Below are 27,947 nucleotides of genomic sequence, written 5' to 3' on the forward strand. Positions count from 1 at the left end.
GGCATAACCCACCTACCCAGACTAACACAGAGTAAAGCTCAATTATTTCCTTTTAATTATTAATTTTCATATTAAGAAGTTGGAGTCCTAAGAATCTCCACTGTAGTAAATAAGCTTTTATTTCCCTTTTTCTTTTTTCTTTTTCTTTTATCTTTTTTTGAGTATCATTACAAACTCAGACATTTTGATTGATATAATCACAAGCATTATTCTTTTCAGGTTAATATTGTCCCAAACTTGTCCAGTGAGAGCTGTTTCCTTTTAACAAGACCCCTATTACTCTTTAGAATTTCTTCCCATTATGATGGCATAAGAAATCTTCACCTCACTTTAAATTTCTCCTTCTTCAAAGTTAGAACTTGTCATTTCTCTAAGGAGCCTTGGTTTTTTTAGTGAAAATTGTATTTTAGAAAACAGTACTTGAATGTAGGTGTGCTCTTTGCTACTGGAGTACATTGGTTTCTAAACTCTTGTTGAATAGAGCATATTCTCAAATTTTTGTTCTCTCCCTGTCTCTCTCTCCACACACATATATGTATATAGACATAGATATATAATAGACTTATAGATTATACACAGATAAAGATAAATTGCTCTTGGCATTGTTCAGTCCCTCAGTCGAGTCCAATTCTTTGCAACACAAGGACTGCAGCAAGCCAGGCTTTCCTGTCCTTCAGTATCTCCTGGAGTTTTCTCAAACTCATGTCCACTGAGATGCCATCCAACCATCTCATCCTCTATCATCCCCTTCTCCTCATGCCCTCCATTTTTCTCAGCATCAGGGTCTTTTCCAATGAGTTGGCTCTTCATATCAGGTGGCCAAAGTATTGGAGCTTCAGCATCAGCCTTTCCAGTGAATATTCAGGCTTGATTTTCTTTAGTATGGACTGGTTTGATCACCTTGATGTCCAGGGGACTCTCAAGAGTCCTCTCCAGCACCACATTTCAAAAGCATCAAAGCGATGTCTTTGCTTTTTCATATGCTGTCTTAGTTTGTCATAGCTTTTCTTCTAAGGAGCAAGCATCTTTTAATTTCACACAGATTATATTGTATACAACACATGCTATATTTTATATAGGCTATGTATAAATCATATATAACCTTTTGCTCTTTTTGATATTTCCAACTTAGATTAGATATTGTAGGGCTTTCTCCATTACTTTCTTTGTTTCTATATTTTGTCTTTTCTCAGACACTGAAAAACTTCGATCCTAATATCATCAACAGTTTTGTTTATTTGCCTTTTTTTTTTTTTTTGGCCATATCATGCAGCTTGTGAGATTTTATATTTCCAACCAGGGATGGGATCAAACCAGGCTCTCGTCAGTGAAAGCACACAGTCTTAACTACTGGACCACCAGGGAATTCCCTTGCTTTATTCTAAGACACACATATGATAATTTCAAAATTACAGCATCAACAATAAAAACACTGAGTGAAATTTAGGACTCACTTGAGTTCTTTTTGTCCTCAGAAAACCTGTCACCAAAAGATGGACTCTGTGAGCCAGAGTCCTGTGTGCAAAAGACATTTGAAATATTTCCTTTTGGTGTGTAGTTATATGTGATCTATTAGACATGCAATTTAGTTAACTGGTTACAGTTTTAGTTGAGCAGACAGGATACATGTGACTTGTCTTGCACAAGGATCCTGGAGCATCTTGATCTGCCACCTCTCTCCGTCTTTCTGATCACCTGCATCATTATCACAGCTATTGGCCAGTCTTTTAATCCGGAACTAAACTGTCTTCTCCTGCCATGAAGCTAGCATTGAAAAACGTTAGGCATTTAGTACCTATAGCCTGTGCTTAGTTGCTTAGTCGTGTCCAACTCTTTGTGACTCTATGGACTGTACCCCGCCAAGCTCCTCTGTCCACTGGGATTCTCCACGCAAGAATATTGGAGAGGGTTAACATGCCCTCCTCCAGATTTAGTACCCATACACCAATGTAATGTCTCTGCTTTTTAATATGCCGTCTAGGTTGGTCATAACTTTCCTTCCAAGGAGTAAGTGACTTTTAATTTCATGGCTGCAATCACCATCTGCAGTGATTTTGGAGCCCAGAAAAATAGTCAGCCACTGTAGTCATGTATGGATGTGAGAGCTGGACCGTGAAGAAAGCTGAGCACCGAAAAATTGAACTGTGGTGAAACTGAACTTTTAAACTGTGGTGTTGGAGAAGACTCTTGAGAGTCCCTTGGACTGTAAGGAGATCCAACCAATCCATCCTAAAGGAGTTCAGTCCTGGGTGTTCATTGGATGGACTGATGTTGAAGCTGAAACTCCAATACTTTGGCCACCTCATGCGAAGAGCTGACTCATTTGAAAAGACCCTGATGCTGGGAAAGATTGAGGGCAGGAGGAGAAGGGGACGACAGAGGATGAGAGAGTTGGATGGCATCACCAACTCGATGGACATGGGTTTGGGTAGACTCCGGGAGTTGATGGACAGGGAGGCCTGGCGTGCTGCGGTTCATGGGGTTGCAAAGAGTTGACACAACTGAGTGACTGAACTGATATTGATACTGATACACCAATGTAAAAGAAAACCCTTCATCTTAGAACTCTTGAGCCAGATCTGAAAGACAGGGCTGCCATGGGTAGGATTGCCAGGGAAGAGGACATGACCACAGGGAGGACAGAGAGAATCAGTGGGGAAAAGATGAAGGGAGAAAGCAACAGCTCAAGAGAGAAGATACACCCTGGAGCCAGAGAGCCACAGCTACTGAGCCCACATGCTGCAACTACTGAAGCACGTGTGCCTAGAACCTGTGCTTCACGGCAAGAGAAGCCACCACAATGAAAAGCCTGCACACCACAACTAGAGAAAGCGTGCACACAACAGCAAGGACCCAGCACAATCAACAAAAGGAAAAAAGAAGATTGGAATGAGCTCTGACTCAGAAGGAAAAGAACACTGGTGTTGTGAGGATCCTCCAAATAAGGCTGAAAGAACCTGAGTCAGGACCTTCATGTCTGCAGGCAGAATTAGCTGCCTTCCAGTCCAACAAAAGCTCAAACAGGAGGAAATGTACTTAACCCACAACAGAAAAACAATAGCAAAGACTGATGCTTATTTGGCAGACACTGTTCTAATGATTTACTCCTCTTGGTCCATTTAATCCCTCTAACAACCAGTGGTAGGTCATATGATTATCCTCATTTTATTAATGAGGGAAATGAGGCAAAGAGAAGTTTCTGTAACTCACTTAGAGCCATAGAGATAGTGAGTGGCAGAGTCAGGATTCAAACAACAAAGCCCGGTCCAAACTCCAGTACATTATAAGAATCTCTTCCTGCAAACCCAGGTATTTGGCTCTTGGAAAGTTAAAGGATTATTCAAGGCCAGTGAGATTCTATACTGGCTATATATACTGGTGATAGAAACTATAAAGTAAGCCCTGCCATCATGGTTTCATTCCAGTCAAGCCACTTAATCCCTAAGTGACTACGGAATAAGTTTCTTGTTTAGAAACCACAGTTATACCCAACATCATAACTAAAATAACAGGTTAGGACAACTGTTTTAAGTATAGATTGTACTTGATCAAATTGCAAGTGTACCTCTGAGCACAAGCTGTACAAGTGGGAAAATTATGAGATCTCAGACACAAGTTTGGCGTGATTTTGTAACCTCCTTTTTTGCGTCTGTTTCCTAGGTTTTTATTTACTTGCTCTACATGTGTAACTTCATCCTCCTTCAACACATGGGCTCTCAGTTTCTCTTATATCCAAGTATTTAAACTTGGGTTCCAGGCTCTCAACATGGTTTCAGGTTTTAAACAACTCTGATCTCCCTATGCGGGCTTTATAAACCCAATAATGACCACAGGGTGCTCCACTGATGCATCTTACATCTCAAGTGCACTCTGCCACACGAGAAGAAATAAAAATGAAACAAATCCCATGGACGTAAACTGGTGAGAAAGCGCCCTTCCTCTAGACTCCCAATTTAAAGTCATGCCATTGAAACTTATGGTCTTTACTGTTTATACCTTTTTTATACCCAACACAAGAGTTTAAGGTAATAGCCTGCAAACATCTGTTCTTGGCTCCCATCCAACATCTGGGCTGCTACCACGCATTTGAGTCAGGCAGAGAAAAAACAAACAACTGAATGCATGCGTGAGTGAAATAACCACTGTTCTGTTCTTGCTCTTTGCTGATGTCATTATTCATCTGAATAGTGGTGGCAGTGACAGGGTGTCAGGAAAGAAGGCCTGGGGTCTCCAAACGAAGGAAATAGGCTGCAAGCATCAGACATTTTTTATCTCTCCCTTAAGCAGCAGGAGGAAACAAACGACAAGTGTCAGATTTTTTTTCCTTCTCTATACAAAATTAAAAGGAGGTTTCTTTTAAAATTCTGTGTTTCCATGATGACCCCTGGTTCCACCTGAACTTAACTTTTCTCAAAGCTTGAGCTAACCAATGTGTTTTTCTTATGGAAAAGTTTTCCTCAAGCTATGTTAATGAACTATGTAGTTACCCTAAACTCTGTCTTTCTTCAAGTCGGTTCCGCTTAAGACTCAGAACCGATAAGGGCTCAACAAACCAGTATGTTCTACTCATACATTGTTCTCCTACTCTGCTTTTTAATGAAACTACATATTTACTTGGAAACCTGCCTTTCTTCAAGACTCATGTCAATTGTTTTATGGCCCAGGATGACTCACTTTGTGCCAATGTTATCTCAAAATGCATGTTGTGGGTGAGGGGCCTGATGCCACTCTGAGTTTTGAGACATTTCCTTTCTCTAATTAGCAGCTTGCTGATAGGTATATGACATACTGCTAAAGGCTAGCAGGGGGACATTCTTCCTGCCCCTTTCTGGTGTCTATGTCAGAAGCTTTATCTATCTCTTTTATACCTTAATAAAAATTTATCACACAAAAGCTCTGAGTGATCAAACCTTGTCACTGGCCCTGGATTGAATTCCTCTTCTCTGGAGGCCAACAATCCCAGTGTCTTTCATGGCTCAGCAACAACCTTTCAGCAGGAAGGGTAGAAAGGACATAGGGAAGAAAGGGAAAAGGCTAAATATCAAGAAAAAAGACTACCTGATCACAATTTGTAGAGAACAGAATAGTCTGGGAAGGTTTGCTATATCAACAGCTGTATTAATCCAGGTAATACCAGAAAACTCAAAAGTCTCAGTGGATTATTTGCTCACATTCCAGTATGACTTAGGTGTTCGTGATAGGGCAGCTTTCCTTCAAGCTGACTCAGATGCCCAGTTTCTTTCCATTTCAGTAACAATTCCATCCTCAAGACTTGATTTTCAGTATAACCACTGGTATCAATTTTCAGTAAGCGGACAAGAAAAAAAGAGAGTGGAGAAAGCATTTGCTTCTTAAATAGCTCAGCCTGTATGTGACACACATCACATCCATACAACCTGCCATTGGCACCCAGCCCCACCTAGGTACAAGGCAGTTTGGAAAGTCTCCTGGAAGACTCCTAGAATACAGGTTACAAGATATAAAGCGCAGGCGGTGGCGGCGGCGGCGGCAGTGGTGGTGGCAGTGGGCGGCACACTAAGCGCAGGCGCCGCACTAAGCAAAGTGCGGCCGAGAGCTACCCCACGTCTGAGGTCAGGGGCAGCGGCCTAGAGTGCCAGGCTGCGGAGGCACAGGAACGGCCGAGAGGGGCTACCTAGCGTCAGAGGTCAGAGGTGGCACCCGAGGCCAAGGGCGGCGGCAGGAAGGCCAGGGCGGCGACCGGGAGGAGCAACCCCATGCCCAAGGCTAGAGGTGGCGGCCGGGAGGAGCAATCCCATGTCCAAGGAGTGGTGGCTGTGCAGGCCCAGGAGGGCCTAGAGGAGCCATCCCACATTGAAGGTCAGGAAGAGCAGCGGGAGGAGATACCCCTCATCCAAGGTAAGGAGCAGCCGCTGTGCTTTGTTGGAGCAGCCGTGAAGAGATACCCCATGCCCAAGGTAAGAGAAACCCAAGTAAGATGGTAGGTGTTACAAGAGGGCACCAGAGGGCAGACACACTGAAACCATACTCACAGAAATCTAGTCAATCTAATCACACTAGGACCACAGCCTTGTCTAACTCAATGAAACTAAGCCATGTCCGCGGGGCAACCCAAGATGGGCGGGTCATGGTGGAGAGGTCTGACAGAATGTGGTCCACTGGAGAAGGGAATGGCAAACCACTTCAGTATTCTTGCCTTGAGAACCCCATGAACAGTATGAAAAGGCAAAATGATAGGATACTGAAAGAGGAACTCGCCAGGTCAGTAGGAGCCCAATATGCTACTGGAGGTCAGTGGAGAAATAAGTCCAGAAAGAATGAAGGGATGGAGCCAAAGGAAAAACAATACCCAGCTGTGGATGTAACTGGTGATAGAAGTGTTAGGTAGGTAGAATAGGGAAATGGAGTCCAAAATGGCAGTGGCTAAAAAACAAGGAAGGTCAAAGGAAGGTCCGAGGACCAGAGTGAAGACTTCAGGTAGAACAAACAGCACTCCTGGCTAAGCCAAATTTGCATAGGGCAGGCCCAGGTAGAGGAAAAAACATATAAAAGGAGGAGCCAAAGCACTTTCACTCTCTTCCTCTCCCGCGTGCACGCGTTCTTTCTCTCTCTCTCCCTCTCTCTCTCTCCCTCTCTCTCCTCCACTCTCTTCCCTTCAAATCTTTGGTTGGCATGCCCTCACACTTTGAGGATGGATTCTCCTGCTATCTTATAAATAAGATAGAGCTGTAACACTGATTTGCCTAAGAGCTATAACACGGTTTGTCCAAGACCCGAGAGCTGTGATGCGCCAAGGGCTTTAATGTCCATTGCTCCAAATCTTTGTTGTGACGAGACAAAGGACCGAGGAACATACACTCGCATGACAGAAGCAAGGTCCAATGCTGTAAAGAGCAATACTGCATAGGAACCTGGAATGACAGGGCCATGAATCAAGGCAAAATTAGAAATAGTCAAACAGGAGATAGCAAGAGTGAACATCGATATTCTAGGAATCAGTGAACTAAAATGGACTGGAATGGGTGAATTTAACTCAGATGACCATTATATCTACTACTGCAGGCAGGAATCCCTCAGAACAAATGGAGTAGCCTTCATGGTCAACAGAAGAGTCCGAAAGGCAGTACTTGGATGCAATCTCAAAAACGACAGAATGAACTCTGTTCGTCTCCAAGGCAAACCATTCAATATCACAGTAATCCAAGTCTATGCCCCAGCCAGTAATGCTGAAGAAGCTGAAGCTGAATGGTTCTATGAAGACCTACAAAACATTTTAGAACTAACACCTATAAAAGATGTCCTTTTCATTATATAGGACTGGGATGCAAAAGTAGGAAGTCAAGAAACACCTGGAGTAACAGGCAAATTTGGCCTTGGAAAATGGAATGAAGCAAGGCAAAGACTAATAGAATTTTGCCAAGGAAATGCACTGGTCAAAGCAAACACCCTCTTCCAACAACACAACAGAAGACTCTACACATGGACATCACCAGATGGTCAACACTGAAATTAGATTGATTATATTCTCTGCAGCAAAAGATGGACAAGATCTATACAGTCAACAAAAACAAGACCAGGAGCTGACTGTGGCTCAGATCATGAACTCCTTATTACCAAATTTGACTGAAATTGAAGAAAACACGGAAAACTGCTAGACCATTCAGGTATGACCTAAATCAAATCCCTTATGACTATACAGTGGAAGTGAGAAATAGATTTAAGGGCCTAGATCTGATAGATAGACTGCCTGATGAACTATGGAATGAGGTTTGTGACATTGTACAGGAGACAGGGATCAAGACCATCCTCATGGAAAAGAAATGCAAAAAAGCAAAACAGCTGTCTGGGGAAGGCTTACAAATAGCTGTGAAAAGAAGAGAAGTAAAAAGCCAAGGAGAAAAGGAAAGATATCAGCATCTGAATGCAGAGTTCCAAAGAATAACAAGAAGAGATAAGAAAGCCTTTTTCAGTGATCAATGCAAAGAAATAGAGGCAGACAACAGAATGGGAAAGACTAGAGATCTCTTCAAGAAAATTAGAGATACCAAGGGAACACTTCATGCAAAGATGGGCTTGATAAAGGACAGAAATGGTATGGACCTAACAGAAGCAGAAGATATTAACAAGAGGTGGCAAGAATACACAGAAGAACTATACAAAAAGGATCTTCACGATCCGGATAATCACGATGGTGTGATCATTCATCTAGAGCCAGACATCCTGGAATGTGAAGTCAAGTGGGCCTTAGAAAGCATCACTATGAACAAAGCTAGTGGAGGTGATGGAATTTTAGTGGAGCTGTTTCAAATCCTGAAAGACGATGCTGTGAAAGTGCTGCACTCAATATGCCAGCAAATTTGGAAAACTCAGCAGTGGCCACAGGACTGGAAAAGGTCAGTTTTCCTTCCAATCCCAAAGAAAGGCAATTGCAAAGCATGCTCAAACTACCGCACAATTGCATTCATCTCACACGCTAGTAAAGTAATGCTCAAAATTCTCCAAGCCAGGCTTCAGCAATACGTGAACTGTGAACTTCCTGATGTTCAAGCTGGTTTTAGAAAAGGCAGAGGAACCAGAGATCACATTGCCAACATCCGCTGGATCATGGAAAAAGCAAGAGAGTTCCAGAAAAACATCTATTTCTGCTTTATTGACTATGTCAAAGCCTTTGACTGTGTGGATCACAATAAACTGTGGAAAATTCTGAAAGAGATGGGAATACAGACCACCTAACCTGCCTCTTGAGAAATCTATATGCAGGTTAGGAAGCGACAGTTAGAACTGGACATGGAACAACAGACTGGTTCCAAATAGGAAAAGGAGTACGTCAAGGCTGTATATTATCAACCTGCACAAAATCTCCGTCATTATCATAGTTCCTAATGCTTTACAAAGCCATTTAATATGCATGTATAAATCAAAATAACAGTATGGAAAAGGAAAAACATACCATCTCCATTTTACCAATGAGGAAACAAGTCTCAGAAAAGCTCAATCACACAGATTACACGGATTTCAAATTACCGAGCAGACTAAAAGCTAAACCCAAGACGTTCTGATTCCTAGTTCAGGGCTCTTCCGTCATTCTGAGCAAATGGGCCTGTTTGAGATATTCAATATATTGTGCAAATATTGTGATGTTCAATATTTCTTGGGTATTAAAATGTCTCAGCCTTTCAATTATCTCCCAGCAGAAATTGGCCTGTTTACCTGTTTTTCAACCTAGTCATACAGTTGAGATCCATTTTCTTATTTTCTCTTTGACATGTATCACCTCTCCATTAATATTCTGATTGTCCTCTTTGTCCATTTTGCGTTTCCTCTCATGGTCAGTTATCTGTGAGAAAACATGTTTATATTTTGGTTAAAGTGCCATGATTGACATTATTGCACTTACTTCTCAATCCACAGAAAATGTTCCACAATATTGCATTCTTCCTAATCACCCTTGCCAACCTACACCCCAGGGAGGTAATGAACTCTTTCCCTCCTTCTTATTTTTCAATCATGAAAGCTGATTGAACAAGCACTAAACTAACAGTGTTGGATGGTGGCAGGAAAGCAAGTGAAGACCTGTGACCTGACCCATATGGTTAAGAGGACCAAAGTGATAAACCAGGCTTCCCTGGTGGCTCAGTGGAAAGAATCTGCCTCAAATGCAGGAGATGCAGGGGACGCAGGTTCAGTCCCTGGGTTGAGAAGTTCCCTTGGAGGAAGAAATGGCAACCCACCCAATATCCTTGCCTGGAGAACCCCATGGACAGAGGAGCCTGGGAGCTACAGTCCATGGGGTCACAAGCAGTCAGACAAGACTGAAGCGACTGAGCATGAATGCATGTAGCGATAAGCCACAGATGGGAGTAAATTCCTCCTCATCTTCCCATGCAAATCCAGTCTGCTACATACCAGGACTCGTGTGTATTTGCCAGTAACTATGTTTAGGAGGGGCTTCCCTGGTGGCTCAGCAGTAAAGAATCCACCCACAACGTAGGAGACGCAGCAGACACAGGTTTGATCCCTGGGTTGAGACGATCCCCTGGAGAAGGATGTGGCAACTGACCCCAATATCCTTGCCTGGAGAATCCCATGGACAGAGGAGCCTGGGAACTACAGTGCATGGGGCCACAAAGAGTCAGACACGACTGAAGTGATAGCATGAATACATGCATGCACATGCTTAGGAGAAAATCTGCCTCATTTGCACCATTTTCCCAGACTCTCTACTTTGTTCAAGATACTCCATTCAATCCTCATCCCCTATCTTTGCCTCTTTTCCACATCCCTAATTCCTTTAAATAATTGCCTCACAATCTCTGTTCTTCCTTATCTTTACTCTCCTTTGTCCATTTTGTTCTCCAGATTATTTTCTAATTAGTTGTGCTTGAGCCTGATATTTCTGCTCATTGCTTCCTCTCAAAATATACCATATTAAGTCTCTAGAAGATTTTTCTCTAATATCCAGCTGCTCTAAAATTGGAGATGAGCTTATAGGACTGCAGTTAGCAAACTACAGGCCAAATCCACCCTGCAGTCCATTTTTGTAAGGCTACCAAGCTAAGAATGGTTTTTATACATTTAAAGATTGTAAATCTACACAGAGCTTCATATTCCACAGACACAGAAGGGACCACAAAACTTAAAATAGTTATTATCTGACCTACAGAAAAAGTTGGCCAGCTACTGTTTTAGACTATGAAAAACTTCTAGTCTCCCATCCATTGCTATTCTCAGTAATCTTGACAATTTTTTGAGATTCTTTACCCAGTTTTCAAGTAGAGGACACAGGATTACAGGGCAACCATCTGCAAAAAGGAACCAGAACCTGAGGTCCCTAATATTGTTCTTCATGTACATGACCATTATTAGAAGAGTAGAATTTCTTTTTATCTCAATTAATTGTTTTGGGGGTATTTGGGGATCACAGATGGGGTTTTCCAGATGATGCAATGGTAAAGAATCTACCTGCCAATGCAGGGGACCCAAGAGATTCAGGTTCAATCCCTGGGTCGGGAAGATCCCCTGGAGTAGGAAGTGGAAACCCATTCTAGTATTCCTGCCTGGAAAATTTCATGGACAGAGGAGCCTAGCAGGCTACAGTCCATGGAGCTGCAAAGAGCTGAACACAACTAAGTGCACGTGTGCACACACACACACATGCACACACACGTATGCACACACGCTGGGGTCATAGAGAACAACTCCTCGATCACAGTCTTCACATTCCCAGTGGATGAGGGCTACCCTGGAGAATCAGCATCTTTCTTTCCAACCAGGGGACTAAGAGAGAAATAGGTGAGGTGGACCAGCACACAAGGCAGCAAGTTGGCTGTCCCGGAGGAGAAAGGTCTGAATCAGTTAGCCTCCTAGGTGGTAGGGACTGGGTCTCCCCAAGCCACACCAGGATAGAGGCTGATTTGAATCTTTCCCACATTTGAATTACACCTCCTGCCTCTGCTTCTGATCCCCTGTTAGCAGGGTGAGGTGTCACTAGAGAAGTAATGAACCCGGGAGGCTGCAATAGCAGTTTTCCTTGGGTATTGATGGGCGTATCCGTGGTGCTGCCAAGCCTGACTGCTTTCCTGAGACAGATACCAGCGCTAAGGTGTGTGTGAGTTTGTAACAGCGGATCTGAAGAAGGCCTCCATTAAAAACTCACTTTTATGAGAAGAAACATGCTCTTGGTTGGCAAAATAGGATGAAATCAAAATAGCAGACAATCAACACCACACTGGAGCAAGTTTTATAGTCAAGACCTACCTAACTGTAGGTACACACCAGCTATAGAACAAGCTAAACTCACATGTTTAGCCACAGGCTGTGAGAATAGATTTAGAAGACAAGTATAAAAATAGTAGCAACAAGATGAGTAGTAAGATAGAGGGAGAAAGATCTTTTGCTGGCTCAGAACATTGCTCTCACTAGAATGTGAGATGTCCATAGGGTGATTTTCAGTCTTTAATAAATGTTCATTAAACCTATGTGATCTGCTAATTTTCAATCTAAAGCTCAGACAGGAGAAGACACTTGTTCAGGACCACATGGTTATAAAGGACAAGACAGAGAACAGAAAAACAGGGAAAGAACAGGGAGGAAAAACACAGATGCAGTTAAACAGCTGTGGCTTCAGCTTTCTAGTCTACCACTTAGAAGTGACCTAATTTGGGGTGAGTTACTCACCTCTCTGAGCCTCAGTTTTCTCATCTCTAAAGTTGGAACAATATCTAATTTTCAGGGATCTTGAGAGGATTCAAGGTTGTTTTTCTAATGTGATTGGTTAATGGCTGATCCCCTAGAAAGGAAGAGGATGCAGAGAGGAAGCTGTGTGGGTACCAGGTACTCTTACGCCAGGAAACGCAGGGCAAAGTTACCTTAGTGTCAGGGTACCAGAATTTCAGGTAGGATGATACTTGCATTTCCATATTCTGTGGCGATGAAAGATTAGAAAAACTTGCAGTTCTCACTAACGTATCCAACAGTGACCACAGGAATTCCTAGCTGCAAAAAGCATTTCAACTCTGGGGCCAAAATTTCTGACAAAAATATTTGCACAGCAACCCCTACCCCTTCACTGTTTGTTGGACATTCCAGATCCTCAAATATGTGCACAGGGCAATGTCCCCTTCTTTTTCTACCTCGACCTTTGAATCTCCTGTTTTCTGACATTCTCAGCCTCCTAGGAGACTCCTAACCACATCCATGTGTTAAAAGATATTCCTGTCTGAGAATGAAGGTTAGGGAAGAAAAAAAAAAATGAAACAAAGGAGCATGTACCACCAACATTTCACCGGCCTGAGTGTCTACCCATTTCCTGCACTGTGGCTATCTCTACAGAGAGGACCAACTAATAATATTGCCTCCAAGTTTGCAAAATCTCTGTTATTATTCATATTGGATATAATCCTTATTGTCTTTGTTGAAAAGACAACATAAAATTGATAAGAATCACTTTGGAAAGCAAAAAAGTATACCTTGATGAGATTGACTAGGGATATAACCTATGACTCTGCGATCTTATTCTTAAGTATATAATCTGAAAACTCTTGCACCATGAGATATAAGAATATTCTAGCAGCACTGGTTATAACAGAAAAACCTGGAAACAAATCACATGTTGTCAAAGGCAGGGTGTATTAATAAATTGTGGTATCTCCATATCATGGAGCACTACACATCTATGGACATAAATAAACTGTTGTACCTCTAAGGACATGAATAAATCTCAAAAAGTACAATGATGATGGAACCAAAGCAACACAAAAGAATGTGTTTCCATATAGTTTAAAAATAAATGAAGCTAGGGGATGACAGAGGATGAGATTGTTGGATGGCGTCACTGACTCAATGGATATGAATTTAAGCAAACTTCGAGAAACAGTGAAAGACAGGGGAGCCTGGTGTGCTGTAGCCTATGAGGTCACAAAGAGTTGGACACAACTTAGTGACTGAACAACAACATATTATTATTTAGCAATAAAGAAAACTAAGGGGGTGATTTGTTACCTCTGGAAGTAGGAGAGGGATACCATTGAGGCTTCCCTCGTAGCTCAGTCAATAAAGTATCTGTATGCAGTGCAGGAGACCCAGGTTTGATTCTTGGGTGAAGATCCCCTGGAGAAGGAATGGCGACCCACTTCAATATTCTTGCCTGGAGAATCCCATGGACAGAGGAGCTTGGCAGGCTTTATGGGGTCAATAAAGTCGGAAACAACTGAGCAACTAATCTCTCACCATTGAGGAGGTTCACCCAAGCGTCTTCAGAGGAACTGGCAATGTTCTCTTTTTAAGTTGGCTAGTTGGAACTTGAGTGCTTATTTTATGATTGTAATTATACATCTTAAACTGTTCATATATTCTATATACATCCTTGGCTATGAATAATTTATTTCACAATAAAAACTTAATGTAACCCAAATGTGCATGGGCTATCCCTTGGGTAGCCTCTGCTGTTACTCCACACTGAGCCCAGGAAGCAGCAGTGTCAACTTTGACAAGTAGCACAAATTTTATTAAATGTTCTGTGGAAGATAGATGTGAGTGTTAAGTATTGTGCAGCACATGGCAAAACTTAATCTTTCCTTTTTATCATTTCCATTTTTCTTTTCTCCTGCACAAATGTTTTTTCTCATACACCTGTCTCCTCCAAAGCCTTTAAGAAGCCCCATCTAGAAACTATGACAGTCAATTCTTCCCACCACACACAGCAAGGTGTCCTGGCCAGCCTTCACCCCTGCAGCATGACTGAAGGGCAATGATTGATACAGAATTTTGAATTTCATCAAAAAACTATTAACTACCACACAAACTAATTTCAGAAAAGAAAAAGCATAGACGAAGAGGAATCTGTCCCTGACAATAAAAAGAGTTAAAAAGCCAAAGAGCAATGACCTTCCAGGTTTCTACGAAATAGTGCCGATTCTAGTTGAATATCTTGTGTGCTTAGTTGCTCCAGTTGTCTGACTCTTTGTGACCCTATGGACTGTAGCCCACCGGGCTCCTCTGTCCTTGGGATTTTTCTGGCAAGAACACTGGAGTGGGTTGCCATACCTTCCTCCTGGGGATCTTGCCAACCCAGGGATCGAACCCATGTCTTCTGCATCTCCTGCACTGTAAGCAGATTCTTTACCACTGAGCCACCAGGGAGGCCCCTGACTATCTTAAGAACTGGCAAAATTAGTTTCATGCCATGAGAAACAGAGTAGGTCCAAGCACTTGTTCACTCATTGCTCATGGTTTCACCTCATTGTTCAGTGAGAAAAACAGAAGCTACTGGAGGTGAAGCCCCACATCTTCTTACCTATGAACCCGCCTATTCACTGGCCTTAATCACATCCTTCTTCCCTCTTGAAGCTCATCTTTCCCCTTTGGCACTGGGTGCCATTGTTTCTTAAATCCTATAAGACATCAACCGCTTATCTTTTCTCTTCAGAACCTCCAACTTCTCCCTCTCTCCTGGATTATCTTCATTGGCAAAAACAAAAAACAAAAAAACCATAATCACAATCTCTCCTTAAGAATATAACAATAATCCTTCACTGATCCACACCTCTCCATAACTCCTGGTCCATCTATCAGAGCTCTTTTATAGCCAAACTTCTTGAAAAGTGTGATTCTGGACACACACTGCCTCGAGTCCTGAATTCTCACTCAAATTTGTGCTACTGAAATCTAAATTCAGCTCTCACCTCTCAATGAAATGGTTCTTGCCAAAGTGCTCATGACCTCCGGGTTGTAAAAAGTTCAGTGGACATTTCTCAGTCATCCTACTGAACTTCTCAGCAATGGTATTTCCTCTTCCTCGAAACTCTTCTTTTTTGCTTTCTAAAAATCACTTTCTCTTTTACGGGCTGTTTCTGTTTCTTTGAATGGTTCCTCCTTTACTCAAATGCCGAATCAGGGAGGTCCAAATAACTGGTCTGAGCCCTCTTTGTTCTTCTCTCTACCTTTTTTTCTCTAAATAGCCTTGTCAATTTCCACAGATCTATGTAGGATCTTTATGTGGAGGCCTCTTAAATTTACATGTGAAGCCTTTGAGCTCTTCTGAGCTTAAAACTCGTATCCAACTACCTGCTTCTATTAACTACTAGCCTTTTCTTGGAAAATTTACACATATCTCAAATGTAAATAGAACACTTATCTTCCTCTTGAGCCTGTTTTTTTATTGAAATATAGTTGACTTACATTTTTTAAAAGTTTTATTGGTGTTTAGCTGCTTTACAATGTTGTATCACTTTCTGCCACAGAGAAAAGTGATTAACTTATATGTATACAGATTTCCTTCTTTTTTGGAGTTCCTTTCCATTTAGGCCACCATAGAGCACTGAATAGAGTTTCCTGTGCTATACAGTAGGTCCTCATTATTGTTGTTCAGTTGCTCAGGCATGTCCGACTCTTTGTGACCTCATGGACTGTACCCTGACCTTCAATATCCCCTGGAGCTTGCTCAAACTCATGACCATTGAGTTGGTGATGCCCTCCAACCATCTCATCCTCTGTCGTCCTCATTAGTCATCTATTTTATACATAATAGTGTATATATCTCAATCCCAATCTCCCAGTTCATCCCACCCTTCCCTTCCCCACCCTTCCATTCATTTGTTCTTTCCATCTGTCTCTATTTCTGCTTTGCAAATAAGTTCATCTGTACATTTTTCTAGACTCCATATATAGGAGATATTATGTTTGCTTTTCTCTTTATGACTTACGTCACTCTGTATGACAGTCTCTAAGTCTATCCATGTCTCTTTAAATAGCACTATTTCATCCATTTTCATGGTTGAGTAATATTCCACTGTATATATGGACTACATCCTCTTTATCCATTCCTCTCTTGATGGACATTTAGATTGCTTCCATGTCCTGCCTGTTGTAAATAGTGTTGCAAAGAACATTGGGGTGCATATGTCATTTTTTAATTATGGTTTCCCCCATGTATATGTGCCCAAAAGTGGGGTTCCTGGATCATATAAGAGTTCTATTTTTAGTTTTTTGAGGAACCTCCAAATTGTCCTCCATAGTGACTGAACCAATTAATTTACATTCCCATCAACAGTGTAGGAGGGTTCCCTTTTCTCAACATACTCTCCAGCATTTATTGTTTGTAGATTTTTAATAACGGCCATTCTGACCAGTGTGAAGTGGTATCTCATTGTAGTTTTGATTTGCATTTCTCTAATAGTGATGTTTAGCATATTTTCATGGACTTGTTGGCCATCTGTAGGTCTTCTTTGGAGAAATATCTATTTAAGCCTTCTACTCATTTTTGACTGGATTGTGTGTGTATATATATATATATATAGAGAGAGAGAGAGTTGCATGAACTGTTTGTATATTTTGGAAATTAACCCCTTGTTGGTTGCTTCATTTGCAAATATTTTTTCCCATTCGGAAGTTTGTTTTTTTCATTTTGTTTATGGTTTCCTTTGCTATGCAAAAGCTTTTAAGTTTAATTTGGTCCCTTTTGTTTATTTTTGTTTTTATTTTCAGTACTCTAGGAGGTGAATCAAAAAAGATCTTGCTGTGATTTATGTAAAAGAGTGTTCTGCCTACATGTTCCTCCAAGACTTTTATAGTATCTGGTCTCACACTTAGGTCATTAACCCATTTCGAGTTTGTTTTTGTGCATGATGTTAGGGAATGTTCTAATTTCGTTCTTTTATATGTAGCTGTCCAGTTTTTCCAACATCACTTATTGAAGAGGATGTCTTTTCAACATTGTATATTTTTGCCTCCTTTGTCATAGATTAGGTGACCAAAGGCTGATTTACAATGTCATGCTAATTTTTGCTATACAGCAAAGTGATTCAGTTTTACATACATATATACTCTTTTTTCATATTCTTTTCCATTATGGTTTATCACAGGATATTAATATAGTTCCCTATGCTGTACAGTAGGATCCTGAGCCTGTTTCTTTCTCCTTCTTCCAAATCTTCCCAAATCAGTACACAGCAATCCATTACTTCAGTAAGAGACATCCTTGATTCCTTTCTTTCCTTCATCATTCTCATCTAAACTATCAAAAACCTGACCAATTTTTATCTTTAACATATAATCTCAAGCCTACATTCTCCGTCTTTACTGCCCTTGCATGACTCCAAGACAGTACCATCCCCTTCACTGATGGTGCTCCTGCATCACTTCCTAACTTGTCTCCCGAGTCCTCCCTTCCAAACTCTTAACGATGGGTAACATCTCTGAGTGATCTTACTCCTATGTCTTTCCAGGATGCCTGGCTCATTCTACTCCATCCACATTTAACTGAGCTCCTCCTCTTACCGTTTCCTCTGCCTGAAGTATTTGCCTCCCTACTTCTCTCCTGCATCACCTACTGGGAGAGGCTTGTTACTCATTTTACCCAGAGTACCTTCACGCATCAGCCTCTGTCTGTCTCTCATTTATTCCCTTTGTGACATAGTAATTACAAATAGTGGCTACCTTATTTAGTTTTCTTCTACTGCTTTCCTCTTGGTCAGTCTCTCCTACGTGAATACACACTTCACAAGTATCAGGACCTCCTATGTTTTGTTTATCTTATGCTCCTAGTTGCTAGCATAGTGATTGATATAAAATAGTTGCCAGACATAGCAAAGGGAGCAAGATAATGACAAATTCATCAAAAGTACACAATTAAGTGACTTCAGTATAAATGAATTCATCGCTTCATGTGTCAGCCATTGTGTCGGGGAGACAGAAATAAAAGACAAGTAAATATGCCACGGGGACCGCCATGACAGACATACACACAGCAGGTGACAGGCAGACAAAGGTAGGGCACCTGATCTAGATGAGAGTGGGTGGGAAGGGAAGCCAAGAAAAGCCACCTAAAGGAGTCTGACATTTCAGAGGGTGTTTCAAGTCATCAAGTGAGGAAATGGAAGAAGGGCATTCCAAGTGGAGTAAAGATAAAGTGCGCCAATCTGAGAAGATTCTTCTCTATCTAACTCCTCCAGCAGAAGCGTGTACACTGAGGGCTGAACTTCCACTCTCTTTTCCTTAACCCCAAACTAGGCAAATGTACTATGCTTCAAAACGTCCTCTCATCCCAACCCTCTGTTTCCAGGAAGGACTGTATTTATCATTTTCAGATACACCTATTTAAAAAGAAATATTCGGCCCACCTATGAAATGCATAGATTTCAAACAAAGGTAACAACTTGGAATTCATTGTTTGTAGGCAAGTTTGCTACACTGACCTAAATGAGAGACTCATCTGAGATGACTGCTGTCCTGTCACAATATCACTTAATCTACACTCAGAAGACAGAGAACAACCCAGAACTAGTTCTTGTTGCCCAGGGAGATTTTGGAACCATGTGTTAATGGTTTCTGTGGGAAAAGAAGGAGAAGTTTCTGTGGTTGTGCTGTTGAAAGTTTTGTCGAGACTTTTATGGGGGGATGTTTTTCTTTGTTTTTTAAAGAGGACTTCCCTGGTGGCGCAGTGGATAAAAATCTGTCTGCCAATGCAGGGACACAAGTTCAATCCCTAGTCCAGGAAGATTCCGCATGCCATGGAGCAACTAAACTTAACAGCCACAGCTACTGAAACCCATGTACCTAGAGCCTGTGCTCTTCACCAAAAGAAGCCACGGCAATGAAAAGCCAGTGCTCGGCAATGAAGAGTAGCCCCCACTTGTAGAAACTAAAGAAAGCCCGCATGCAGCAACGAAGACCTAGTGCAATCAAGAATAAATAAATGTTTTTGGTTTTTTTTTAAGCAGGTAAATAGTGAGTATTAGCCAGAATCTGAATATAATCATTAGTTTCTAAGATCTGTGGATTCACAGGAGTCATTTCTGGGTTATGTTTAATTAAGGAGAATTTTAACAAGATGTTTTTTCCCACCCTTCTTCCAGGATATCCCTGGTGGCTCAGATGGTATAGATTCTGCCTGCAATGCAGGAGACCCAAGTTCAATTCCTGGGTCAGAAAGATCCCCTGGAGAAGAGAATGGTTACCCACTCCAGTATTCTTGCCTGGAGAATTCCATGGACAGAGGAGCCTGATGGGCTACAGTCCATGGAGTCACAAAGAGTTGGACATGACTGAGCGACTAACAATTTCTTCCACCCTAAGGGTTTGAAATTATACTGCAAAACATGAAAGTTAAAATTATAGGGACCTTTAGTAATAATCTTCTTTATCCCTTCATTTAAAATCAGGAAGACTAAGACCAGTAGAGTAAGACTATTCATGTAATCAAGGTGTTTGTGGAGGTTAACTTTATGTATCCACTTGAGTGGGGCAGGGAGTGCTCAGATCTTTGGTCAAACATCATTTCTGGGTGTATCTGTGAGGATAGTCCTGGATAAGATTAACATTTAAATCTGTAGCCTGAGTCAAACAAATTACCCCTCCCCATGTGATGGGCTCCATCCAATCTGTTAACAACCTGAGTAGAATAAAAGGCTAAGAAACAATTCTTCTCCACCTGACTGTCTTCAAGCTAGAACATCAGTCTTCTCCTGCCTTGGAATGGAACTATATTATCTATTCTCCTTCGTCTGAATTCCTCAGCCTCCATAATCACATAAGTTCCTAATAATAAATCAATAAATAACTCTCTCTCTCCCTCCCTCTCTGTAAACACACACACACACACACACACACACACACACACACACACACACACACTTTCTCTCTCTCTATTGGTTCTGTTCCTCTTAGAATCTTCACTAACACAGTATTCAGTGTCATTCCAAGGGAGCCACACCCACCTTAATAGCCTCTTCCAACCACTGAGTCCCAGGTCAAACATCACACCATCAGCAGCATTTGCCACCCAGGTCCTGTCATTCTTCTGTGTAACTCAGTGTTCACATGGGTGGCCTGTCCTGAATCTTGCCTTCTCTTTTTTAAAAAAATAATTGAAGCATAGTTGATTTATAACATTATATCAGTTTCAGGTGTGCACCATAATCATTCAGTATTTTTATAGATTATACTTCACTTAGACTTGTGATAAAACACTGGCTATATTCCCCGCGATGCACAGCATATCCTTAAAACTTATTTATTTTATACACAGTAGTTTGTACCCCTTAATCCCTTACCCCTCTTTCCCCTTTCTCCCTGGTAACCACTGTTCTCTATGACCTTGAATCTGTTTCTGTTTTGTTATATCCCTGCCTTCTCTCTTGACTTGTCCATTTCCATTAACCTTCTTTCGCCTCTACTGCAACCAGATCCTTTTCCTCATGTAAACCAATGCAATCAAATACTCCACACTCACTCTGAGAATAACCTTGTAGCACCATAGATAGTTCACTGAATTGCTCTCAGGGTTTCACCTGCCTTTTGACCCATCCTTAGTCCTCCTCGGACGTTGTTTCCATACACAGCCAGCTTTGCTCCTATGGACAGAACCCCCCTACCCTCCACCCCCCGCCCCGCCAGTACCCTAAACCTCCTCCTCTGTCCTGCTAACCCCCCATCTGTGCCCCTGCCTGTTGACTGTAACTCCTGCCATTTCATCTGTCAGCTTTCCCCATGCATGTACCTGGCTGCAAATTGCTGTTAGAGAAAATCACACAGCTATAAATTAATGATAACAAACTTTATCTGCATTCTTCATGCTGCTCCACAAACATATTGTGTTTCCTATTCAGTCGACTCTCCACATTTCAATAATAATCACTGCCAGATTTCTTCACTCCTCAGATACTTGACCCCTCTACTTCTGAGTTCACTCTCAGAAAAGTACTCATACTCTATTCCATAGAATACAGGGATCCATCAGACAGAAACTCCTTCATCTTTCTAACTGTAGTGGGTTGAATAGTACCCCCTCCCCCACCAAAATATGTCCAGATCCTAACCCTCAAAATCTGTGAACTTAATTGGAAAAAGAATCATTGCAAATGTAACTAAGAGTCTCCAGATGAGATCATCCTGGGTTTGAGGTGAGCCCTACATTCAACAACAGGTCTCTTGATAAGAGAAAGGCAGAAAGAGTTCTGAGACACAGAGAGGCCAGCTAAGTGAAGACAGAGGCAGAGACCGGAGGTATGCGGCCCCAGACGAGGGACCCCTTCAGAGGGAAGGAGAGCAGATGCTGCTGCTGCTAAGTCACTTCAGTCGTGTCCGACTCTGTGTGACCCCATAGACGGCAGCCCACCAGGCTCCCCCGTCCCTGGGATTCTCCAGGCAAGAACACTGGAGTGGGTTGCCATTTCCTTCTCCAATGCATGAAAGTGAAAAGTGAAAGTGAAGTCGCTCAGTCGTGTCTGACTCTTAGCGACCCCATGGGCTGCAGCCCACCAGGCTCCTTCATCCATGGGATTTTCCAGGCAAGAGTACTGGAGTGGGGTGCCATTGCCTTCTCCAGTGCATGAAAGTGAAAAGTGAAAATGAAGTTGCTCAGTTGTGTCCGACTCTTAGCGACCCCATGGGCTGTAGCCCACCAGGCTCCTTCGTCCATGGGATTTTCCAGACAAGAATACTGGAGTGGGGTGCCATTGCCTTCTCCGACACCACCCAGAGTGGGGTAATTTGTTACGGCATCCCTAAGAAATTAATAATGCCAACAAATCTGACACCTGTCTGCATCCAGACCAGCCCCTCCTCCCCAGACCTCTTACAAGAACAAGGATGGACACCTCCCATTTACATCTCCAGCTAGACTGTGGATCCCATAACAAGGCCTTGTGATCAAGGGTACAAGTCTCAAGTCACATACCCCGATATGAATCCCAGCCCCACCATGTACTGCATGGCCTTGGTACCTATCTGTGCCTCAGTGTCCACATCTCAAAGAAATGGGCTAATAATAATAGAACTTCTCAGAGAGGCTGCATAAGAGTCAAATGCGATAATGCTCCTAAGACAGTTTCTGTACACAAAAAAAGGGGTGCAGTGAATTATTTATTTATGCATTTATTATCTCTGGCTGCCTTCTTAGGGACTAAACTATCAAGTGAATACTTCCTCTCTTGTTTCCTTCAGCCTTTCTTTCTTTATGGGATAATTTCTGTGAACACTGAACCATTCTCAACCCTTTTCTTTCCAAAGAGCAAGCAACAACAGTATTTCTCCCTAACCATACTTCTCCTGCCAGTTCCCACTGCGTCCCTAAACTCCAGTTTACAGCAGATATTTTCATTTTCTGCACTCACTGCCCCACTTCCTCATCCCTTACTTGTGTGTGGACTCACTGAAATTGCCTGTATCCCTTCACTGGACCTGCACTGGACAAGGCCACGTGTCACTAAATCCTAAAGAAAAACATCTGTTGTTATCAGCAATTTTGGCCTCAGTTGCACATTTCTCTCTCTCTCTCCTTTTTTTTTTTTTTTTTTTTTTGAAAGCTTCTTACCATTGGCTCTGGCACTGGCCCTCCTGGTTGTCTCCCAGCCTCTCTGGCTGGTCTTCTGTGCTGGCTTCCTCCTCTTTTTATGATTCCTTAAAAGATGTGTTCTTCAGGGCTTCTTAGTCATTCTTCTCTTCTTTATGTTCGGTGAGGTATTGACCACTTCCACAACATCAATTTACTCTCAACAGGCTGATTATCCTGACTTGTATCTCCAGCCCAGATTCCTCCCCAGTGCTCCAGGCTCATATATCTAGTTATTCACTAGACATATGTACCAATACATCTTAGACACCCCAAATTCAACGTGTCCAAGGGGCAATACTCAGCTTCTCTGGCCTTGAGAATCTACATCTCGGCTAGCACTTGCTGTCTCATGAAGGGGCGCCTCCTTTTGTTCAAGCCAGAAAGCTGGCAGCCACTGTGGACTCATCTCTTCCTTTGACACCTTAACCAATTTCCACCAAGTTTTATCTGTTCAACATCTTAAATATCTCTCACGTTCACTCACTCATCTCCTTCTCCACTGCCCTAACGTAAGCCAATGCCACATCACACATACCTCGAAACTTATGTCCTGTCAGGGTTTTCCCTCCAGACCTTCTCCAAACTTCAGCTAGAATAATCTTTTCAAAATACAAATCTGAGTGTGGCCACCCCTGCTGCCATTCACACACAAACTGTTAAAATTTTTCATTGCTGGTATCTGTTCTTATAATAAAATCCAAACTTCTTAGAAAGATTTATCAGCCCCTCCATAATCTGGCTCTCAGCGTTTGGCTCCTATCTCATAGTCTTCTTGGAGGTTTTTTTTTGTTCTCCCTTTCCTCCATGGCTCCATACCACTTCTTCAAGGGAGACTTCCATGACTCTCAGCCTTCCAGATATTTCATGACATTCTCTGTATGTATTTTAGCAGAGGGCTCACCAGAACATGCCGGGATGCTATAATCAATGTCTGCCTTCCACAATGTACAGCGAGCTCTCTAAGGATCGGAATCATGTCTGTCCTGTTCCCCACATTCCCCCATTGCTTCTCCAAGTTCCTGGCACACAGTAAGCACTTAATGAGGACTGGATGAATAAATGAACAAATGCTGCTTTTCTTGTGAATAACTCAGTACTTTATACTGGCATTTCTCTAAATTCCCTGTGAATCATGATTATTTGTAGATGAAAAAAATGACCATAATTAAGAGTTGACTGAATTAAAGGAGAAGAAGCAATTAAGAGTGATTTATCCATCGCTGGAAGGGTGGAGAGAAAAGGGACCCCTCTTGCATTGTTAGTGGAAATGCAAATCAATACAGCCACTGTGGAGTACAGTATGGAGACTCCTTTAAAAACTAGGAATAATACTACCATATGACCCAGAAATCCCACTACTGGGCATACACTCTCAGGAAACCATAATTGAAAAAGGCACATGTACCCCAATGTTCACTGAAGCACTAGCTCATTGCAGCTATTTACAATAGTGAAAACATGGAAGCAACCTAGATGTTCTCTGATAGAGAATGGATAAAGAAAATGTGGTACATATACTCAATGGAATATCACTCAGCTACACAAGGAACACATCTGAGTCTGTGCTAATGCGGTGGATGAACCTAGGGCCTACTATACAGAGGGAAGTAAGTCAGAAAGAGAAAGACAACTCTAGTATACTAATGCATACATATGGAATCTAGAAAGATGGCAGGGATGAGCCTGTTTGCAGGGCAGCAAAGCAGACTCAGACATAAAGAACGGACTTTTGTTCACGGTGGAGGAGGGAGAGAGTGGGATGACTTGAGAGAGTAGTACTGAAACATATACATTTCCACATGTGAAACAGATAGCCAGTGGGAATGTGCTGTATGAGGCAAAGAACCCAAAGCCAGCTCTGTGAAAACCTAGAGGGGTGGGATGGAGACGTAGGAGGCTTAAGAAGGAAGGGACATGTGTATGCCTGTGGCTGATTGCTGTTGATGAGACTGTAAAATAATTATCTTCCAATTTAAAATGAAATAGAAATTTTTTAAAAAACTAATAAAAAAGAGTGATTCATCCCAGAACTCTCCCATAGAGTAATTTAATTCAAAGGAAAAGAATTATTTGACAAAAACCTAGAAACAGTTTAATGGTGTTACCTAAAGATCTTGGAGAAAAGTTTTGAATCATAATGTACTCAGATTAAGACAGACCATGAAAAGGATACTTTACAGCAGACTGGTTTCCTGAGGGGTCACTTGGGAAACTATGGAGAAATACATATTTTACTTTAAGAACCTTGAAGAGAATTTCTGATAGGAAACTATGGACAACATCTGAATTTGAGGGATTACTAAATAAGACATCTCTTAAACTGGATAAAATTGCACTCTATCTCTTATGCTTTATACACCTTTAACCAATAATCCACTCCTCACTCATGCCGTTTCAGATAAGTCTGACATTTTATTTCTCTTCTTTTGTATATGGATCATGGATGAGATTTACAGACAGCACATGCGCTGAAATGGGACAGATGTGATCTTTGACCAAAATCAAGTCAGAAAAGAACATAGTTTAATGTCTGTGACGACACACAAATGAAAGAGTATATAATAAATGAAGCTCACATGTCATAAGGGAACTGCTGTCTGCAAGAACATGGACTTCAGAGAAAAAAGATTTTAGATTTTGCATCAGAAAACCCAGGGTGGTATTGCTAAGTAAGATTTCCAGCAGGTGGCGCCCTCAACCAATTAATGTGAAACACAAGCTCCAGTGCGCTGTTAGGCACACCTATGCTGTGCTTAGTCTCAGTCTTTCCGACCCCACGGACTGTAGCCCACCTGGCTCCTCTGTCCATGGGGATTCTCCAGGCAAGAATGCTGGAGTGGGTTGCCATTTCCTTCTCCAGGTTATACACACCTACATTTTAAGAATTAAAATCACTTCCTTTTATATATATATATATTCTACTTACACACTCAGGAGATTATGGAGTCCATGCACTCTGTGAAACACGTAAATACATTGCACCTAAACACATTCTTCCACTGGGGACTAGAGTAACAGCACATTATGAAGGCTCACATTAACAAGCCAGACATGCAAATATACATATATATGTATGTGAAATTGGGTCTGTTTCTCAGAGCCAGTCCATCTCCTTCAAATTGGTCCTTTAATACCATCTAGTAAATATGCCACACTTCCCTGCTATATCATCATTCTCTCTCTCCACAATAAATAATCCAGATTTCTATGCTCTCTTTAAACACCAACATCCTCTTTTTCCCAGTTACTCTCAGAAGATGGCATGATCACTTCCTTTAAAAGGAGGAGGAAGAGGAGGAGGAGGAGCCACGTCCATCAGCAGGTCAAACTGTCTTATCTTCCAGACGCCAACAAGCAAATCTGCATCTACACCCATGGTACCCGCTTGCCCTCCTTCCTTCCTTCAGCAAGACAGAAGGCAGCTCTCCAGGCACCAAAGTGACTCCCTTTTAGCATGCTCTACATCCCATGCCCCTCCCACTTTCTCCGAAACCCTAAGCATCATTCATGCTTTTCTTCTCTATTTCTTTCTCTTGACTATTCAGATTCTCCTTCTCAGTAATTTCTTCCCCAGGGGTTTTTCAAACAACTCAAGTCTCTCCCACTGACAACACAAATAAAACGGGTGGACGTATAGGTACAAGTTTGACAGTGAGTTAATCATTGCTGAAACCAAGTGATGGGTACATGAAGGTTCATAATACTACTCTGTTGAATTTATTTACATTTGAAGTTTTCCAAAGTGAAACGTTTTAAAAGGAAAAAACAAAAAAGACACTCTTGTTTGGCTCTTCCTGCCTTCCAGCTCACCAGCCTTCCTTCATCCCTTCTCAGCCAGACTTCTAAGAGTAGCCTTTCTGTGTTCTCCCCTCGTCCTCCCCTCCCCTTCCCTCTGCACCCCAATCTGGTTTCTTGCCCTTTTACTCCATAGAAAGTGAAAAAAAAAAAAACTGCCACCGGCTTTCACATATCTTACTCTAACGGATAAGTTTAGTTCTGCTTATTCTTGGCTCTGCACTGGCACGTGGTACTCAATCAAGTCCCTTCTTAAATGCTCCCTTCCTTTGAATTCAGAAATGATATTCTGGTTTCCCTCCCACTTCCCTTGCCATTGCTTCTCTCTTTTTCTACTGTGCCATTAAACAGTAGAGTTTTTCTTAGCTCATTCTTAGGTCCTTCTCACCCTACTCTTTCTCTTGTGTGATCTCATTCACACTTTTGGCTTCAAATTCCAGCATGCAGATGACTCCCAAAATGTAAATCATTGATTCAGACCCTGACCCAGCTCTCAGCTTCAAAGAACCTCAAAGTTAGAAGCTCAGAGCTGAGCTCACCTACCCCAAACCTGGCCTTCTTGCAGGGTTTTCCTGTCTTGGTCAATAGTAGGCAAGCCAGAAATCTTGGAGTCACATCTGCCAGCTCCTTCTTTTGTACCATTGCCAATCTACTACCAAATCCTGCACATTTTTGCTCATAAATATCTCTAAAACCCATCCACTTTTCTCTAACTACACCACCACCACCACCGCCCAATCCAAGCTAACCTCACTTCTCACAACGACTACTGAACTGCTATTCAGCTCCAGTGTCTGTCTTGGCACCTTTCCACCCTGTCCTCTGAACAGCAGCTGGGGCAATCATTCTAAAATGCAAAGCTAATCACATTATTCTTTGGCTTAAAACCCTTCAGTGGTTTCGCCTGTTTTTCGGATGAAGACAAAACCCCTACAGTCATGACAAAGCCCTGTGGGTCAGCTTCCTGTCTCTCTCCAGTTTCATTTCATGCCTCTTTCTGCCTGCCTCTCTGAAGTCAAACCACACTCACTTTTTAGCCATTTATTCTCTCTCCCACCATGAGACCTCTGTGCTCCCTGTTCCTCTGTCTGGAAAGCTCTTTCCTTCATTCTCTGCCTGGTTATTTCCTACTGATCTTCAGAGTCAAGTCAAGAGACATTTCCTGGAAGAAGCTTTCCTTGGCCCCTCCGAGGAGGTCAGCTCCCTCTATCATAAACGTCCTCCCCTCTATCGTCTGCCTTTCATTCGTAGTTGCAATTCTACAATGTATTTGCGTGATAATCTGTGCCTCTCTTTGTTCATCCTTGTATCCCGCCAGCACCTAGTTCAATGCTTAGCACAC

At 42.1% G+C, this 27,947-nt stretch overlaps 1 long non-coding RNA gene across 7 annotated transcripts in view; it reads right to left on the reverse strand.

Annotated features, from left to right (window-relative positions):
• LOC121820643 (uncharacterized) overlaps positions 1 to 27,947 on the reverse strand; it is a 98,072-nt gene that overhangs the window by 17,471 nt on the left and 52,654 nt on the right. For 3 of the 7 annotated variants that reach the window (XR_006061268.2, XR_009597600.1, XR_006061267.2), the window contains one exon: positions 9,190 to 9,316. This is a non-coding gene — a long non-coding RNA (uncharacterized LOC121820643). Of the gene's footprint in view, positions 1 to 9,189; positions 9,317 to 12,156; positions 16,020 to 20,192; positions 27,920 to 27,947 lie in introns of those variants that run through there. The other 4 variants (XR_009597602.1, XR_009597599.1, XR_009597601.1 and 1 more) reach the window with 4 other exon arrangements.

This window comes from Ovis aries, chromosome 1 (genome assembly GCF_016772045.2).
Source record: "Ovis aries strain OAR_USU_Benz2616 breed Rambouillet chromosome 1, ARS-UI_Ramb_v3.0, whole genome shotgun sequence".
Taxonomy (NCBI): Eukaryota; Metazoa; Chordata; class Mammalia; order Artiodactyla; family Bovidae; genus Ovis; species Ovis aries.